Source organism: Rhineura floridana, chromosome 6 (genome assembly GCF_030035675.1).
Source record: "Rhineura floridana isolate rRhiFlo1 chromosome 6, rRhiFlo1.hap2, whole genome shotgun sequence".
Classification (NCBI taxonomy): domain Eukaryota; kingdom Metazoa; phylum Chordata; class Lepidosauria; order Squamata; family Rhineuridae; genus Rhineura; species Rhineura floridana.
This window is the reverse complement of record NC_084485.1, coordinates 26,147,191-26,167,426: the sequence shown is the minus strand read 5'-3', so window position 1 is coordinate 26,167,426 and position 20,236 is coordinate 26,147,191. Positions and strand designations below refer to the sequence as shown.

The 20,236-nt window shown below is 42.6% G+C and overlaps 1 protein-coding gene across 3 annotated transcripts in view; it reads left to right on the top strand.

Moving 5' to 3' along the window:
* Positions 1 to 20,236, top strand: part of TSHZ2 (teashirt zinc finger homeobox 2) — a 475,958-nt gene that overhangs the window by 284,757 nt on the left and 170,965 nt on the right. The window lies entirely within an intron of this gene.

Here is a 20,236-nt window from a genome sequence, read left to right as displayed (position 1 = left end):
TCCCTTCACAGAGCTACAGTTCTCAGAGTTCCCTGGGAAGAGGGATTTATTGTTAAACCACTCTCGCAACTGTAGCTGCGTGAGGGGAACAGAGGCCTCCTAACAACACTCAGCAGCCTTCACAAACTACACTTCCCAAGATTCTTTAGAGGAAGCCATGACTACTTAAAATGGAATAATAGGGGAATAAATGTATGCTGGTAATATGGCCCTAATGTTGTAAGTGTGGCAAAGGAAGTTGGAAAGTTCCATTGCTAGTTTGTAAATACACATACATTTTCATGCCCTAAAGTAAACTCTGGCAATGGTAATCTCAGATCTGCAAATACTAGGTGCTTCAGATTGAACTGTGGAAATCCCAGCAGTAGTAGTCACCTGTTGACTAGTGACTATGTTATCACACCTTGCCAATTGTCTCCCCAAAGCACCTACACTTATAATGTCTGCAAATTCCTTACGTACCGCTTCCGAAATGGAGAGGTAAAATGAAAGGATGAGCTGGTGTTTGATTTGCTTTTGTGCAAGGAAAAGTCAAAAGCAGGTTCACACCATGGGTGAAGAACCTATAGTAATTATTGTAGAATTCTACATCTGTCAACACTAGCTATCTAGAGAGATCCTGGAAAAAAATCATAATCATTTAGTAATAATAAAGCTTTTATATACTGCATTTCATGAGATAGGCCAAGCCAGTGTTGTGAATCCCATATTGCAGTTGGGGAGGGTGAGACCTTGCTTAAGGCCACCTAGTGAGGCTGTGGCTATGGTAAGATTTGAACTGAGGTCTTCTAACTCACAGCTGACACAGTGCTACAGTACACCAGGTCCCTCCCTTTATAAGTAGTACATTTTAAAGATTATTATTCTTATGGTTATGAATGACGACAATAAAGTTAAAAGCTATTATGAAAGTAGCACTAACCTGTAGAAGTCATCTGATACAGACCATATGCAAGCGTTTTAATATAATTGCACTGAAGGTCAACAGTGCTTATTTTTCTAAGGTGAATAATGTGGTGTTGGGTAGTGATCTAATTTTAGAATAGGAAATATTGTGCCGTATGCAGAATCCTTGACTCTGATAAAGAGTCTTATGGAGAAAATGCTGATCTTACACTGTGTTATTGGATATATTTTCTTTTTCAAAGTATCAGGTTCCCCACCCTTTTTTTGTAAATAATCTAAAACCAGGTGAATGTGCAATGAAGTGAGCTTCTTTCAGCTCTTTTACACATATGTGGGGAAGTATGTACGCTGAAGCAGTATTTCAAAGTTCTCTCTCTCTGTAAGATCACAATCCTTTAGTGTCCATAATCGTCACTATCAGCCTTTTATTGTTTAACATATAAACACATTTCATTGTGAGCTAGCTTTCTGGCCATACAATAGCAAAGAAATTCTTCAGAAGAGTAATTATTCATTTGTCTCTACTTTTTTTATGAGACTTTTCATAAATGTTAATCTTTATTATTGCCTTAGCAGCAGACAAAATAATACCACCAATAACAATAAAATGAAGACCTGTTTCTCAATGACCTATCAGCCTGACATGGGTAAATGTTGCTACCTATTTGTTTCTCCATCTGCAGTTTTTATACAGTTTCTATCAAACTGAAAGGTATTTTTTTTGTAGCTGCTTATTTTAAATGTACAAACCCCTTGTGTGTAATTCCATTAGCTGCCCTACAGCATTGCAATCTACAGTTTCCCTGAGGCTGTTGTGAAATATTGATGAAACCCTTGCTTTTGTGGCTTCCTCTGATACACTAAACAGTTGTCTGATGTTAGTTGAACTTGAATGGATCTGTTCAGAGCTATATCAGCAGTGACTTCAAAGGCTGTAAGGCAGTTACATTTTTTTTTAACAAACTGAAGTTTCAAAGCCTTATCATGTAGTACTTAAAAAAAAGCTCATTGCAGATAAACCATATAATGACAGGAGTCATTATTATACATATATATTCCATGTATTGACACACAAACGTTTCTTAAGATACCTGCAGGAACGCCTCTCCCGTTACGAACCGGCTCGTACACTACGGTCTACTATGAAGGCCCTCCTCCGGGTCCCGACGCATAGGGAGGCCTGGAGGGCAGTAACAAGATCTAGGGCCTTCTCAGTGGTGGCCCCCGAATTGTGGAATAGTCTCACCGAGGAAGTACACCTGGCGCCGACACTATTATCCTTTCGGCGCCAGGTTAAAATCTTTCTCTTCTCTGAGGCATTTTAATTTAAGTTATTTATGTAAATGCTGTAATTTCTATTTTAGATGGTGTATTTTTATATTTGTTATACTGACTTTGTAATTTTATTATTGTATATGTTGCTATGTTTGCCGCCCAGAGAGCTGTTTGCTAGTCGGGCGGGATATAAGCTGAATAAATAATAATAATAATAATAAAACTATTTTATTTCTTTTCTTTTCTTACTAAAAAATTGTACCTCACAGTTAAGAAGGGGGGGAAATGTTAAACAGGACTGGCCCAAGAAATTTTACTACCTAAGGCAGAGTAGTAGATGGTGCGCACACACACAGAGCCACCCTAAGTCAGGTGTAGGGAACCTTTGGCCCTCCAGAGATTGCTCGCATCAGCCCCAGCAAGCACAGCCGATGGCCAGTGATGATGGGACTTGTAATTCAGCAACATCTGGAGGGCCAAAAGTTCCCCCACACTTGACCAAGGTACATAGTATCCAAGAGTGGCCCAGTTGATTTATTTATTTATTTAACAAAATTTATATACCACTTGGAGCCACTGTGGGGTAGTGGTTAGAGTGTTGGACTACAACCTGGGAGACCAGGGTTCGAATCCCCACACAGCCATGAAGCTCACTGGGTGACCTTGGGCCAGTCACTGCCTCTCAGCCTCAGAGGAAGGCAATGGTAAACCGCCTGTGAATACTGCTTACCATGAAAACCCTCTTTATAAGTCAGGATTGACTTGAAGACAGTCCTTTTCCATTTTTTCCCCATATACCACTTGATTGTAATAACACCTGTAGGCAGCTTACAAAAAGAAGTTTGCACACCTGTGGCAGAAAATCCTCTCCCCAAATGTAAAAACTACAATAATAAACTGTGGGCACAATCCAAATCTTTGCATCCCACCACCAGTAGTGGGGTTTTACTGCCAGGGTGGGAGATGGCAGGCAGTAATATTGCTGCACCAGAGTCCTGCCGTTTCACAATGGCAGTGAAACTGGCCCAGGATCTTGGTCCCTAGGAACACCCTGTTTGGGGTTTTTCTGCTGGCTCCCACCAGCATGGAACCCATCGGTGACTGCCAGCCCACCCACTAGCACATTCAGCAGGCAGAAGGGGGAGTTAGCAGCAACCGGTTGAAGGCCAGTTTAGCTGGCATGGTTGGGCGGAGGGATACCTCTGCCCTTTTCAACACAGTTGCTCTGTCCATGGGCCCCATCTGTACATTTAAAGCAGTATCATACCGCTTTAAACAGTCATGGCATCCCCCAAAGAATCCTGGGAACTGTAGTTTGTTATGGGTGCTTAGAGTTGTTAGGAGATACCATATTTCCCTCACAGAGTAACAATTCCCAGCGTTCCCTGGGAAGAGGGATTGACTGTTAAACCACTCTGAGAATTATAGCTCTGTGAGGGGAATGGGGAGGGGTCTCCTTAAACAAGGGAAGAAATGAAGCAGTGACAGAGCTAGGTGATTTTATAAGTGCAGATATAATGGCCTTATGGGAAGAGCCGTTATGTCAAAATAGTATGCCGGGATGCATTTGGTGGCCTCGTTCTGCTGAATGGGACCTGGACTTCTGTCTGTCCCATAGGCCTGCCCTGACAGCACCACTAGGGTTAGCACTTGCCTGGTGTGCCATTTTCCCAATCGGAATTGTCCATTCCCTGGAGCTGCTCTTTTATTTATTTAGCTACTGATTACATGGAGATCCCACCTTTTCCCAAGGAGCCTAATGTCACTTTTTAGTTGTTTTTTTTAAAACACACACACACACACACACACCCAACCGCCCCCCCCCGGCTGTATATGCCTTTAAAAAAGAGGATATGTGGAATGCAGAAGGTGTGGCGAAGCCCCAAAGAAATGCAGATTTAGATTTAATTCATGTGAGCCTCAGGATAATTATCTGAATGCTCTACAGGTTAAGAAATTGTGGGTCATCCTTATTTCAAGGAAAGCAGTGCCAGAATTCCCATTGACACACCCTTTTGTTGATCAAGTGTATGTGGAAAGGGCCATAGCTCAGGGGCAGAGCATCTGTTTTGTATGCAGAAGGTTCCTGGTTCAATCCCTGGCATCTCCATGATGTAGGGCTGGGAGAGAATCTTACTTGAAACGCTGGATAGCTACTGCCAGTCAGTGTAGTCAGTGCTGAGTTTGATGGGCCAATTGTCTGATTCAGTTTAAGGCACCTTCTTTGTTCCTAAGATAGCGTTGACTCAGGCAGGCAGCCATTATGTTTTCTATGGACGTACAGTAATGATTAAGGGCAGCCTCACCATTGTGGCTCTTTACTTCTGCCTAGAGGCTCCCCCTTGTGGTGAATAAATTGCCTGTTTTCAATTAGACTCTGAAACCTTTTGCACAGCACTGCTGGACCAACAGGAGGGAGGGAGTTGCCAAAAAAAGGGGGGGAAGCAGATGGTGCCATTACATGTTGTGGTTCTTAGCACAACCAGGTCCAAATCAGACTAGCCTGTATCTGTGAAGCTTGCATATCAATAAGCAGCTATTAGGCTGTGCAGGGTACCCGTCTAATTATAGTCAAACTAATAACTTATTTAGATAGCAGCATCAATATACTGGGCACTTCATGAACCAAAGAGAGAGAGAGGTCCCTGCCTTGAAGAGCTTACAATTTAAACACTAACTGCGGAGGAAGACAATAAAGAGAGGGGCAAGTTAACAAGGGATGAAAGTTCAGAAATGCAACTGACTATACAATCTTATACGTCTCCTCAGAAATAAACTGAGTTCCACAAAACTTACTCTCACATAAATGTGTATGGGAGTAAATTTTGGAAGTGGTGCTGGATACCCTAGGAGTGTAGAACAGCATAGCTGAAATTGGGAGTTGATGTGAGTTGCTTTGTTTTAGGGACATCAGCTGTCCCCCAATTATAATAACCTTAATGAGTTAATCAAGTAAGGTAATTTCACATGCATTGTTTTTAGATCAGGGTTAGGGAATCTGCTGCCTTTCAGGTATTGTTGGACTCCAACTCCCCTGAGTCCCAACCAGCAATTCCCAGAGTTCTCTGGGAAGAGGAGCTAACTGTTAAACTACTCTATGGCAATTGTATCTTTGTGAGGAGAACAGGAATCAGAATTTCCTAACATTCAGCATCATTGAATGACCCAGGCATTCAGTAATATGAGAAAGGGAGGGAAAAAGTCCCTCTCTCCATTTGCTCCACAACATGCTTGAATTTAAACACTTTTGAAATGTTCCTCACTCCTTTTTCACACAAAATGGAAATGGACTGCCTTCAAATTGATCCCGACTTATGGCGACCCTATGAAGAGGGTTTTCATGGTTAGTGGTATTCAGAGGTGGTTTACCATTGCCTTCCTCTGAGGCTGAGAGGCAGGGCTGCTTCCAAAGGGCGGCCAGGTTGGGCACTGGCCCGAGGGCCCCACAGCTCTAGGAGCCCCTGGGGGGCCCTGAGGGGCCCTCCACTCCCCTTCCGCGATCCTGCGGATCGCAAGATGAGCTTCCGAGCTGCCCGCCATCCCCCATGCTTCACCTACCTTTCTCTGCTGTTCATGCAGGGTTGCCATCAATAAAGCTGGCGGCCGAGGTTTCCTTAAGGGACTGAAGCCTCTGCCGCCATCTTGGTTGATGGCAGCAATGCGTGCACTGCATGCCATCTACCAAGATGGCAGCAAAGGCTTCAGTCCCTTATGGAAACCTCGACCTCTTTATTGATGGCAACCCTGCGCGAACAGCAGAGAAAGGTAGGTGAAGCATGGGGGATGGCGGGCAGCTCGGAAGCTCGTCTTGCGATCCCTGGGATTGCGGAAGGGAAGCAGAGGGGCCCAGGGCAGGCTAATGCCCAAGGGCCCCCGCATTCTTGGAGCCGGCCCTGCTGAGAGGCAGTGACTGGCCCAAAGTCACCCAGTGAGCTTCATGGCTATGTGGGGATTCGAACTCTGGTCTCCCAGGTCATAGTCCAACACTCAAACCACTACGCCACATGGAAACAGAAGCGGGTAAAGTGTCCCATTCATACTTCCAGTGTACTGTGAATAGGACTGCAGCCACAGAAGAGTTAAATTTGGTCTTCCTGCCAGAGCTAGTTTATCTTTACTTCTCCTCTTCCAAAACAAAAAAACAAAACAAAACAAAAGAACATGATGAATCTGCAACCGTGAACCACAACAATGAGCCAGGTTGGGATTTGCTTTTGGATAACTAATGTAGTTAGACATTTTCAAGAGAAAGCAATGAGAAGTGGTCATTATCCATTATCTGCATGAAATATTTTAAAGAAAGAAACAGTCTTATGCCAAAAAGAGGAAAAAACAAAACAAAAGATATTCCTTCCAAAAGCAAAGGAAACAAGATCACCTCCAAGCACTATGAGATTGCTTTCGTAGCAATGTTATATTAAGAGAAATTGGGATATATGAATGAAAAAATGCAGATGGCATATGGGCTTTGTGTGGATTAGTGGCATTATTCTGGAGGACAATGATTCACTGTCCCATTTCTTGGCCAAAACTACATTTTCCAGGCTTGGAAATAGCCGTGTCTGTATGTATTTTAAGAAATCTTGCTATACGTGGAAAAAGAGAGGCTATATGGCTGTGAATGCATTTGCTCTCTTTTTTTTAAAGACTAATGGAAAAAGTGCTTCTTTTAAAAACAAAGAAGAAAAATTAGGCTCTGCCGATTAAAATTCAGAAACAAAACAATATATGCTCAAACCACAATCTAGTTCAGCTGAAGTATTGTGATTTAAACTGATTGACTGCCTTGATCCTACAAGCTGTTTTGCCATGACAAGTAGCTCAGATGTGACACAAAAATCCTACAACAAAAGGACAGCTTGAACTGTGTGTGACACTGACCCCAGTGCATCTGTCTGGGAGGAAAGGTCCTGTAGCACCAGAAAGAGCCCATTGCATGCTAGATATAATCAGCGCATGTGAGATCTGGCCATGGCCACACACACATTAGTTACAGCTAAACTGGATTACTGTAACACATTCTACATGTGGCTGTCCTTGAAGACTGTTTGGAAATTTCAATTACTGCAGAATGCTGTTGTTAAATCTCAATGGTGTCTAACTATCCCTTGTGATATCAGGTGCATTGGTTGCTGGTTAAATTCAAGTGGTTGGTCATTACCTTTAAAGCCTTCTTCTGATAGGAATGGCAAAGAACTTCAATTTAGTTTGCTTTTAAGGGTGAACTTACTGCATTTGCACTTTCTGAGGCAGTACACAAAGTGAGACAGACATCCTTCAAAAGTTGCACTTTTACCAATTTTGCAGTGCAGTTCCCCAGTCAAGTAATGTGTGCAAAAATGCATATATTCAGGTAAACGCTTGTATAAACGTGTGTGTGTGTGTGTGTGTGTGTGTGTGGACCTAGTAAACGGCAAAACAGATCCCACAAGCCTAGTGAAAATAACTTACAAAAACACTGTTAGGGAAAACTGCTTTGCAAAAATATGTGTATTAGAGGAGACATCCACACTAAAATGCTGATGAATTTTCATGAGGACATTAAAAAAAATTTAGAAACTGTTTTGAAAATATGGACACCTGAATTTAAGATTGGAAAAATGAGAAACTGAGAGAAACCAAAACTGACATATTTGCCCATCCTTCCTCTGCACGAGTCTGCCTGCACAGCAAGATCAGTCGAGACCTTTCTGTGCATGTCACTGCCTTCTGAGGCGCTGCTGGAGGTAATGCACAAGAAGGACTTTTCTGTGCTGGCACTTGGTGTCAGGAATGCCTTGTCACTGGAGATTAAGCTGCCTCCCTCTACCATCGTTTGAAAACTTTTCTTTTCAGCAAACTTTAGATGTCCCTTCTCCTTACATTTCTGTAAACCTTTTATTTAGTCTGGCTCTCTGTTTATTGGGTTTTTTAATGTTTTGGAGCATGTAACATATATCAGGGGTGGGCAGAAAGGAGATCAGGATCTACCTGTAGATCTCTGGGTGATTTGAAGTAGATCGGCAAGAATTTCTGATTCCTCATTGTCTAAGCAACAGCTAAAAAGCTTCACCTCTTAAGATAGATTCCAGGAAATGAATGCTTGGGGGGAGACCAGGAATGCATATTTCTGTGAAACAACTTGTGAGCTTGCTTCTGGTACTGATCATAAATTCCTCGGCTCAGCAAGTGCTCAAAGGCATCATGTTCATAAATTCTTAGACTAGGTCCACCCAGCTGAGCCACTATTTTGCACCTGGTCCTAGTGGACCTAGTAAACGACAAAGCAGATCCCACAAGCCTGAAGGCTGGTGGCTGATCCAATGTAGAACGTTGGAATGTATGTCTGTAATGCTACACAAGGGATGGAATCTGCCCACCAGTGACCCACCCAATGTCCATCCACCCCCGCCATTATGTAGGAGGTGGGGGAGGCAGGAGAACAGCCTCCAGGGGGAAGGAGAGAGTGGCAACTGCGGCAGAAGCCTCTCAAAGCAGGGCCAGACCAGGGAGGAGGAAGAGGAGGTGCACCCTGCAGGGCAAGCAATAGGCTGCAGAATGGGATGAGCAAAAATCCACTTAATTCCGACTGGGATTTTTTTGGATTAAGCAGACTTTTCACCCATCCGAGCCTGCAGCCTATCGCTTGCCCCTCAGGGTGGTGCCTCCTCTTCTTCCTCAGTGGTCTGGCCCTGCTCGAGGAGGCTTCTGCCATGGCCACCACTTTATCCTTCCACCTGGAAGGGCCCTCCTCTCCTGCCTCCTACTCTGTGGTGGTGAGGATGGATGGGCGTGGGGCAGAGCAGCAGCGGTGGGCAGATTCCATCCCTAATATATATGTAATTTTTGACATACAAGAACCAACACAATATAAAACCATAAGCAACAAAATTCAGAGCATCAGTCATGTTACATTTTCCAAGTACATCACATTTCATATCCACTGTAATTATTTAATGTTTATCTTCTGTTCTTTTCAAAGTTATTTTATGGAGTCTCTCCAAAGAAAATCTGTAATGCTGTTTGTAAAGCCTGCAGGTGAAGAACCTGTGGTGTGTGCTCTCTTGAAGAGAGAATTCAAGAGGGCATGAAAACATTCAAAGGCTTCCTTGTGGGCAGTGAAAGGCCAATATAAGCCCTGGCCTACCAGGACCATTTTGCATGTGAATGCAACCCCAAGTGCAGGTAAACTCTGCCTAAAGCAGGGGTGAGAGCTAGATCTGGGTGGTGAGCTGGATGCTTAATAATCCCACCTCTTGTGGGCCACCTTTGACAGCTGCAAAGATTTCTGTCAAAAATTTGGCACTGAATTTAAATCCAGCTTTTGCAAGGCGCTCCCAAGTGGCGCCAATGGAGTGAGGCTTACGTTTTGGTCCCCTTTAAAATATGCTAAATGCAAGCCTTGCTTGCAGACGAACAACTGGGTGCACTCTAAGTCTCCTGATTGTTCCTTTGTAGTTGTGGCTTTCCAGCCCCACACCAGATGTCATACTAAGTCATGTGGAACAGGTGGGCATGGCTGGGGGAAAATGGCCTCTGGGACATATTGGGACCCCTGGCAGGACTAATGTGGCCCATGGGCCAGATGGTCCCCATGCCTGTTTTACATGAACAAGTTCCCTGGTTCATTCCCCAGCATTTCCGTTATAAAGGAACTTAGCCGTGCAAGGAAAGTTCTCTTCCTGGAAAACTACTATCAGAGGTTAGTCAGTACAGGGGTATGTGAAGTGGGGATGGAAATATCTGTCCACTTTGGTTATCCCCATTTCTCATTTCCCAGTTTTAAATTCAGTTTTCCACATTTGTGCAGCATTGTTTTTTTAAAAATCCCTATGGAAATCCTTCAGCATTTTAATGCAAATGTCTCATAATAGACACATTTTTGTATGGCCGGTTTGACTAATGTACATATTTTTGCAGGCAATTCCTTGTATGTTATTTCCACTATTCATTTTTATGCAGTATTCATTTTTATGCATGTTTTCCCCTAATATATGCATTTTTGTAAACATTGGTTGGAGACCTGCATTGCAAAATTCAGATAAGTGCGAATTTGGAAGGACAGTGGTGTTTTGGTTCTCATGTTGTTTCAGAACGTGCAGATTGGATAATTTGCCTTTCAACGCAAACTGAATCAAACTTCTCCCCCATCCCTAGGGTAGGGCTTACTCCCATAAAAGTATATGTAAGATTGCAACTTTAGTCTGATTCAGCTAGTAAACCTGTGGAATGGGTACTGAGACAACACCTTGTTTAGTCAGTTAGTACATTTATATCTCACCTTTGGAGATCTAGGTGGCAAACACAGGGTTCCCAGGTATTCTCCCATCCAGGGAATGACCAGAGGCAGACTTAATTAGCTTTGGCAAACTAGCTGCATCACGGGCTGTCAGACCATGTCCTGGGTCTTAAACTATATGTTCACAGAGCTGGAGTGTGGACATTTCCAACATGGATAAGCCCCACTTGATAAATTCTTGTAAATATTATAGGACAGGTGGAATCAGTTGCCATCAGAAGGCCATCTTCAATAGAACCCCATGGCAATTATAACATATACTCCAGCACAAAGCTGGCAGCGCAGATATCCTGTTGGGAGTCCCATGTCCACAAACAAGCACATGCCCCACTGAGCTTTTTCTGCTTTTTTTCTTACCACAGCATAGCGCCCTTTAGCACATCCAGAAGAATGACCCACATCTGGAAACTTATTTCTACATCCAGATTACCCTTACTTGATCAAAACATTATTGTGCAATAGACTGATTGCTCAGAATGGCCTTAATTTGTTACTTAAGGGTTACCACCATGCGCACTGTGTGTGTGTGTGTGTGTGTGTGTGTGTATCTTTAGCAGAATCTCTTCTGCTAATCAAGCATTCTGATGAATTAATCTTCTGCATTTCAATTTATGAGAAGATTTACATATGGTGAAACCTTCTTAAGGAAATCACAGGGAGGACACCCTGTGCATTCATTAAACACCCAGACTGTCTGCATTTTAAAGGACTTTGGCTGTCTCACATAAAATGCCCAAAGCAAATGAATGATTTAGAGAATGTGATTGCTTTTAAATACATGAGATTAAACGGTGCACTGCTTTTTTCCTTTTCTTTTTTAATGGTTATTGGCATTTTTAACCATTATTCAAATGGACTACACCAGCTGATGGGTGAACTTGGATGGTGCTTTCCAATCTGTTGCCTTCCCAATTTCTTTAGATCATGTTTGTGTTCAATGCCAACAAACAAGCAGTCTAAAAAGGGGAGGGAGGAAGGACCTCTCAGCATGAGTTCCTCTTCTGTAAAGGTTATAGTAAACATGTCAAAGCCTAATTAAGTAGAAAATTTTGTCTGTATTGTGGGGGAGGGGTTACAACTTGCTTCCACCAATCAGTCTATTTAAAAGGATAAAGAATATCATGAAGAGGAGAACTAGAAATGGGAGAGAGAAATGCCCCTTTTCATACAAGTGAAATCAGTATGGCATCCAGGATAGATTTAGGGTGCTATTCTAAATCCAGAAGGCTGAAGGAGATGCCACTGGCACTCCATCTGTTGGAGAAGGAGGCCTGCCAGTGGGGCCATACTCACACTGCCAGAGGCTCCCCAGTATACCTACAGAAAGCTCTGCAGTCATAAGTGTCCTACTGGTAGAAGGGGAGATGGGAAACATAGCATTTGAGGGGGGTGTCAAGGAAGTGTCGGTGGTATTTTGGGAACTGCAGGATCCTAAGCTCCGTCACTCCCCCAATATGCCCCCAAAAGGAGCCCTGAACTATGCCCACCCTGGAGCTGGCATAATTAATTCCCTCTCGTTGGCTGCAGTGGGAAAGGGGTGTGGGACAGAAAAGAAAAGTGGCCAAAAAAAGGTAGGGAAAGGTCATCCCCATCTCCTGTCTTTGCTACAGTGAGTCAGAAAGGCATTGGTAGTGGTGATAGCTCTGCCACGGAATCTGTCTTCATAGGATTGCTCTGCTAACCTGGTTGAGACATGGGACTTTGGTCCTTTTGTAAATCCAGGACTTTAGAAATATTTCAGGGTGTCTGAAGGACCAACTATAGGGTGCTGCTACATGGCAGTTTATTGTTCATGCATACAAGTTTTTCACAGTGCCCACGCAATGTCATCATAATCAAAATGTTGTCCCATATTATCTTCCCACTTCATTCATATTTACAATTTCTGCAGAAAATCCAACAAGTACAATACCCCATGGAAAGGGTAAATCCAGATTAAATATGGAGAAAAAGTATAAATTGGCATTTTGAGGAGGAGAATGCCTTGTAGACCCTATGAAAATCATGCGTGAAGGAGCAGCACTGAATATAAACTATAGCATGGAAGCACTCTTAATAAACAAGAAAAGAAACAAATGCAAAGCTCCATGGTAGTTCACAGACTTCACACGAACAAGGTTCTAAATTGTATCATTGGCATCTCAAGTTAAAGGGTCTTGGATTTAAATTACACTTTAGCAGCATGGGAGCTCCTGTTCTTGTGGTTGCTTCCATGTCACTATGATTATGTATTAAAACTCTTGCTAATGTGATGTGGTCATATTGCATGATTCTGAATCACACCCACGATGGCTGGCAGATTGAGTGGTTGTTAAGGGTTGTGACATTTGCAATCTGCCAGAGCCACATGGCGTGTAAGCTAGTTTGCCAGCTATGGCCCCTTTTGGACAGAAATTACTTGGCCACAGTACTCCATGCTCTGGTAACCTCCAGATGGGATTATTGCAATGCACTCTATATGGGGCTGCTGCCCTTGAAGATGACTTGGAAAGTTCAACTGGTCCAAAATGCAGTGGCCAGATTACTGACTGGGGTTCCATTTAGATCTCATATAACCCCTGTTTTAAAACAGCTGCATTGGTTACCAGTTTGTTTTCAGGCCTAATTCAAGGTGCTCATGGTAGTATTTAAAGACCTAAAAAACTTAGGTCCCAAATATCTGAAATACCGCCTCTTCCCTACAGACTCTCTCAGGTTCTGAGACTGGTTGAACGGGCAGTCTTAGGAGTTCTGCTGTTCTCAAAAATTTAGGGGGAGTGTCCCAGGAAAGGGCATTTTCTCTTGCATCCTCTAAGTTGTGGAATTCCCTCCCCACAGAGGCACATCTGGAAACTTCACTGCACTATTTTTGGCAAATGATAAAGACACACATCTTTACCCTTTCTTGTTTTAATATGTTTTTAAAGATGCTTTGTTTTAATATGTTTTAAAGTCTTTTGTTTTTAAGATATTTTACAGTGCTTTCAGTGTTTTTGTTTGCTGCCCATACATACATACATACCCTGGCCTTTGACACCTGAGATGTATATTTTTAGGACCAACCTTATTGTTTGTGATGTTGTGATTTTAAGTTATTTTTAATGCTTTATTTTAAACTGTTGTAACCCACCTAGGGGCCATCATCATCATCATCATCATCATCATCATCATTATTATTATTATTAGTGGTACACGCCCTGGTCACCTCTCGTTTGGACTACTGTAATGCGCTCTACGTGGGGTTACCCTTGAAAACGGTCCGGAAATTACAACTGATACAAAATGCGGCGGCTCAACTACTTACGAATAGTGTTGTTCGACCTACACTGGCTACCAGTTGTTTTCCGAGCCCAATTCAAGGTGTTGGTATTGACCTTTAAATCCCTACACGGTTCCAGCCCAGTTTATCTCACGGAGCGCCTTCAACGCCACCAATTATGCCACCCGACAAGATCGGCCACACAGGGCCTTCTCTCAATCCCGCCAACAAAAACAGCCAGATTGGCGGGTACAAGAGAGAGGGCATTCTCAGTGGCGGCCCCCACTCTTTGGAACTCCCTCCCACAAGATCTCCGGCACGCCTCTTCCCTAAATGTGTTTCGGAAAGCCTTAAAGACCTGGCTCTTCCAGCAGGCCTTCGGGGTATCCGGGGAGGGTTAATTGTTATAACTGAAATGCCTCCTGCCCAGTTTTAATATTGTTGCTGCAGATGTGTTGTTTTTTTATATTGTATTACTGTATTTTATTAATTGTATTTTAACAATTTTGTAAGTCGCCTAGAGTGGCCATTGGCCAGATAGGCGACGAAGAAATTAAATTTATTATTATTATTATTATTATTATTATTATTATTATTAAAGAAGTAGAGGAGGTCATCATCAGCATACTGTTGAGACCTTGCCCCAAACCTCCTGATGACCGCTGTTAAAACTGTCCAGATCATGATGGTACCCTGCAGCACCCCACAGCTCAACTGCCAGAGGACTGAAATATAATCACCCAATGCTATTCTCTGAAAATGACCCTGGAGACAGGATAGGAACCACTGTGAAACAGTGCCTCCAATACCCATCTCACTGAGTCGGCCCAGAAGGATACCATAGTCAATAGTATCAAAAGCTGCTGAGAGATCAAGTAAGAATAACATGGTTGCACTCTCCCTGTCCTCCTCCCGATAAAGGGAGACCAAGGCCAATTCAGTCCTATAACCAGGCCGAAAACTGCATTGGGATGGATCAAAATAATCTAAGGTATCATTTAAACTGGGCCTGCAGTTCCAAGATTACGAAAGACCTCTACCTAAAACTTTAGGACAGGTGCAGGCAGAAGATACATCAGGAGCTAATGATAGATCTCAGGGTGATTTTCAGTAGATCTGAACATTGTCTAACAGTGGCAACAACAAAATGCCACTCAGTTCCATTCTGGTATATATGTGTGTACAGATGTATGGGCATATTCAACTAGCTCGAGCCAGTGGAAGGATTGCCGCTCATGCAATGGCACTTCCACTCCCCGCCCGATCCCCCTGTGCCTTCCCTAAATCTATTCTGGAGGGTCAGGAGAACCTCCAGAACAGCATGGGGGAAAGGAAGAGAGAGAAGAGTGTTCCTTCAGAAATGTTTGCACTGATGGAACAATGTCCTTAGCGCTGTGTTGAATGCTACCCCATGTTTACATGCAGCAGCTGCTGAGAGGCATTGCATTCTTTAATTCTAAGTGTATGTCTTTTCTACATGGCTCCAGTTGGTGGATTTTGGAGTTCTAAGTAAAATTCACTAATAAGCAAAAAACCTTGCAGTTTAAGAAGGAACCTATAGCCGACATATATTTCTATCAAACTTTAAAAAGCAACGAAATTGGGCATACTGAATGCAACAGGGGAACAGGAGACCTTACCTCCTCTCTGAGATATTGTACTGCCCTTTGTTGTTATGTGCCTTCAAGTCAATTATGACTTATGGCCAGAGCTTGGAAAAGTTACTTTTTTGAACTTCAACTCCCATCAACCCAATCCAGTGGACATGATGGCTGGGGCTGATGGGAGTTGTAGTTTAAAAAAATAACTTTTCCAAGCTCTGCTTATGGCGACCCTATGAATCTGCAACCTCCAATAGCATCTGTCATGAACGACCCTGTTCAGGTCTTGTAAGTTCAGGTCTGTGGCTTCCTTTATGGAATCAATCCATCTCTTGTTTGGCCTTCCTCTTTTTCTGCTCCCTTCTGTTTTTCCCAGCATTATTGTCTTTTCTAGTGAATCATGTCTTCTCATTATATGTCCACAGTATGATAACCTCAATTTCATCATTTTAGCTTCTAGTGATAGTTCTGGTTTAATTTGTTCTAACACCCAATTATTTGTCTTTTTCTCCATCTGTGGAATGCACAAAGCTCTCCTCCAACGCCACATTTCAAATGAGTTGATTTTTCTCTTATCTACTTTTTTCACTGTCCAACTTTCACATCCATACTTAGAGATCGGAAATACCATGGTCTGAATGATCCTGACTTTAGTGTTCAGTGATACATCTTTGCATTTGAGAATCTTTTCTAGTTCTCTCATAGCTACCCTCCCCTGTCCTAGTGTTCTGATTTCTTGACTATTGTCTCCATTTTGGTTAATGACTGTGCCAAGGTATTGATAATCCTTGACAAGTTCAATGTCCTCATTGTCAACTTTAAAGTTAATTTTCTGTTGTCATTACTTTAGTCTTCTTGACGTTCAGCTGTAGTCCTGCTTTTGTGCTTTCCTCTTTAACTTTCATCACCATTTGTTTCAAATAATTACTGGTTTCCGCTAAGAGTATGGTATCGTCTGCATATCTTAAAATATCAAATTCTTTCAAGCTACACAGGAAGTAGATTGGACTTTGAAAAACCAACCCAAATTGTGTTTGCATTTTTACAAACTTGTAGGGCAGTACAATATCTTAGAGAGGAGGTCAGGTCTCCTGCTCCCCTGGTGCATTCACTATAGCTGCCCAATTTCCTTGCTTTTAAAAGGTTAATAGAAATATCTGTTGGATATAGGTATATTCTTAAACCGCATTTTTTTTTGCCTATTAGTGAATTTCTCTGCTTTTTAATCCGGGAGGTAAGAAATGGGATCTTATGCAAGTTTGCTGAGAATGGATTGATCATTTGCATGTTTATTGAGTGCAGTGGGATTTACTCCTGTGCAATCATGCTTAGAATAGATGAAACTGACCATGGGGAGGAGGTCCTGGAGTGGGCAGGGGAGGAGGAAGAAGGAAGAGGGGAGGAGAGGAAGAAGGGAAGAGGAAGGGAAAGGAGAGGGGAAAGGCAGGTCTGATCATTTGCATGCTTATTGTGTTCAGTGGGATTTACTCCCATGCAATCATGGCTAGGATAGGTAAAACTGACCATGGGGGGGAGTAAAGGGAAGGGGAGTAGAGGGGAGCAGAAGGAGGGGGAAAGATGGGATTGGAAGGGGAGGGGTGAAGGAAGGGGAGGGGAGGACAGGTTTGATCATTTGCATGCTTTTTGAGTTCAGTGGGATTTACTCCTGTTCAATCATGCATAGGATAGGTGAAACTGACCTGGGGGAGGTGTAGGGAGGGGAGGAGGAGTGCAGGAAGGGGAGGAGTGCAAAAAGGGGAAGGGGATTGGATGAGTGGGCACTGGTCAGAGAGGAAGCCCCTTTCCTTTCCAAAAGGAAAACATTCTGAACAGTATCATTGCTTTTCAGGGTTTCCCCCACCTTTTATTCTACAGCAGGCACATGTAGCCTCCCACCCAAATTTAAACCAAAGCTGTCCCTGGCCACATCCACACCAGACCTTCATTTCACTTTAGACTGTCATGGCTTCTCCCAAAGAATCCTCGGAAGTGTAGTTAGTGAAGGGTGCTGAGAGTTGCTAGGAGATGCTCTGTTCCCCTCACAGAGCTTCAATCAGAGTGGCTGACTGTTAAACTATTCTGGCCATTGGAGCTCTGTCAGGGGAATAAGAGTCTCCTCTCAGCACCCTTCACAAACTACACTTTCCAGGATTCTTTGGGGGAAGGAATGACTGTCTAAAGTGAAATAAAGGTCTGGTGTGGGTTGTGGCCCCCTGTGAGTCTGGCTTTTAGAGCAGCTGTGAGTCTGGCTTTTAGAACACTGGCAGTTGGTTCTTATTGAGCATGCCCACCCTTATCATTTACTTCTATGCTAAATTTCTTAAATTAATTAAAAATCAGCCTGGCTTTTTTTTTTAACTTTTAAACTGCAGAAGATGAAGGTCAGAGTATGCAGCAATGTCAGTAACTGGATTACAGGTCCTCTGTGAACATGGCTGATTTTTCATTAATTTCAACAAATTATGACAGGAAAAAAGCACAAAAGGGATCTGGTTCCCCCCCCTCTTTTTACACTTTGAACTCTTGATTCTCTCTGATTGTTTTGTGTATCGCCATGCTTTTTAATATCTATATGAAGCCGCTGGGTGAGGTCATAAGGAGATTTGGAGTGCGTTTCCAGCAATATGCTGATGATACGCAGCTCTACTTCTCCTTTTCATCTTCTTCAGGTGAGGCTGTTGATGTACTAAATCACTGCCTGGCCGCGATAATGGACTGGATGAGAGCTAATAAACTGAGACTCAATCCTGACAAGACTGAGATGCTGTTGGTGGGGGAGCTCTCTGCCCAGATGGCTGATGTCCGACCTGCCCTAGATGGGGTTACACTCCCCCTAAAGGAGCAGGTCCGTAGTCTGGGGGTCTTATTAGATCCGCTCCTGTCTCTGGAGGCTCAGGTAGCCTCGGTGGCACGGAACGCGTTCTACTAGCTTCGGCTGGTAGCCCAACTACGACCCTATCTGGACAGGGAGAACCTTGCCACAGTTATCCATGCTCTGGTAACCTCTAGATTGGACTACTGTAATGCACTCTACGTAGGGTTACCTCTGAAGACGGTTCGGAAACTTCAGCTGGTGCAGAATGCTGCAGCCAGAGTTCTTACTGGGATTAAAAAATATGATCATATAACCCCTGTCCTGGCCCAGCTGCACTGGCTACTAATATGTTTCCAGGCCAGATTCAAAGTGTTGGTTCTTACCTATAAAGCCCTTAACGGCATTGGACCGCAATACCTGGTGGAACGCCTCTCCCGCTATATACCTGCCCGTTCACTACGTTTGACATCGAAGGCCCTTCTCCGGGTTCCAACGCATATGGAGGCCCGGAGAGTAATAACCAGAGCTAGGGCCTTCTCAGTGGTGGCCCCCGAGTTATGGAACGCCCTCCCTGATGAGATACGCCTGGCGTCTTCTTTATTATCTTTTCGGCGCCAGGTAAAGACCTACCTCTTTGCCCAGGCATTTTAATTTAATTTTATTTTAATTTGTCTTTGTCTTGATTTTGTTTTTATATTTTACAGTGTATTGTTATCATGTTTACTGTATTTTAATCTGTTTTTACCTTTTGTACACCGCCCTGAGAGCCAGAAAGCTATAGGGCGGTTTAAAAATCTAATAAAATAAATAAAAATAAATAAATTAAAATTTAGAGGGTTGTTAAGCAAGTGTTTCTGAGTTCAGGACTATAAGTTTTGTAAGGTTTTGTTTTGAAATGAGTTTATGGGATACATCGGAATGGCATGGGGCATATTTTCAATATAACATTGCAGAATGCGAAAAATCCATGCTGATTATAGCATACAGCCACAACCCTTCCTTGCCTTACAACACCATACAGTAGACAGTGTTGTGCTTGGATGGATATAGAGAGATAAGTGAGTTGAGTTTAGGTCTCACTGAAATCAATGGGATGAATTAGCCATGGTTTAATCTAGTTCCCATTGAAATCAATGAGAACTAAGCACAACTAACTTAATCTAGATCCATCCCATATAAGGCAGATCCATTTATGTCAGCTGCCTGGATTCATTGAGTCTCTCTGAGGATTTTCCAGCTGAATATAATACAAACACTGGCTTTTATCCAAGTGTCACATCTATTGCATGTACCCAAGGCCATTTGTGTAACCAAAATTGTTCTGCATTCAGTAGGAGGTATGGAGTTGCACATTTTGATCTCTATGAATTGACTGCAAACTTTACACCAACTCTAAAAATATCTGGATGCCTTTATTTGGATTGTGGCCTGTGATTTTAAGATATGTTATTAGCAGTATGCATTTTTTAAGAATAAGAAAATCTGTACACTTGTATAGAAAATATTTTAATTTGCCAATTTATTAATGTGTTCAAAATATTCTAATCAGGATTAATGGTTGCTCAGTTTAATGGATGTCACATGTGTCTCTTTGTAATGTGCATTTAGCACCATGGTAGAATTTCTCATGAGTAGGTGATCAGAATTAAATGTGCACCCTATTTCTGTGCATCCTGAAATGTTTTATTAATCTCATCAAAAGGCACAATATTGTTGTACCTGTAAATAACCCTTAGAAACAAGAAAATCAGAGTTAGATACTGTCGACCAGTTGTCATTTTCTGGAGAGGGTTTATTTATTTATATTTATTTTATTTATTTTATTATATTTATATTCTGCCCTTTCTCCCAGTAGGAGCCCAGGGTTAATATCACATATTAATTTTCTAACTCTTCCATTAAGGGTTAGTTAGAGCTATACTCTTGCAACAGGAAAATTATTAACTCAAAAGCTTTAGAAATTATGAAGAATTATGATCATCCGCCAATGAAAACTAGCAAGCTTTGCCAGCTTTTGCAGGTTTTTTGAAGGTTAAACCAAAATCCAGTAGGGAAAAGCAAATGCCAAGAACTAGAGAAATGGAATGTGAGATATTCTTACTTAAGTGGATGTTTCATGTATT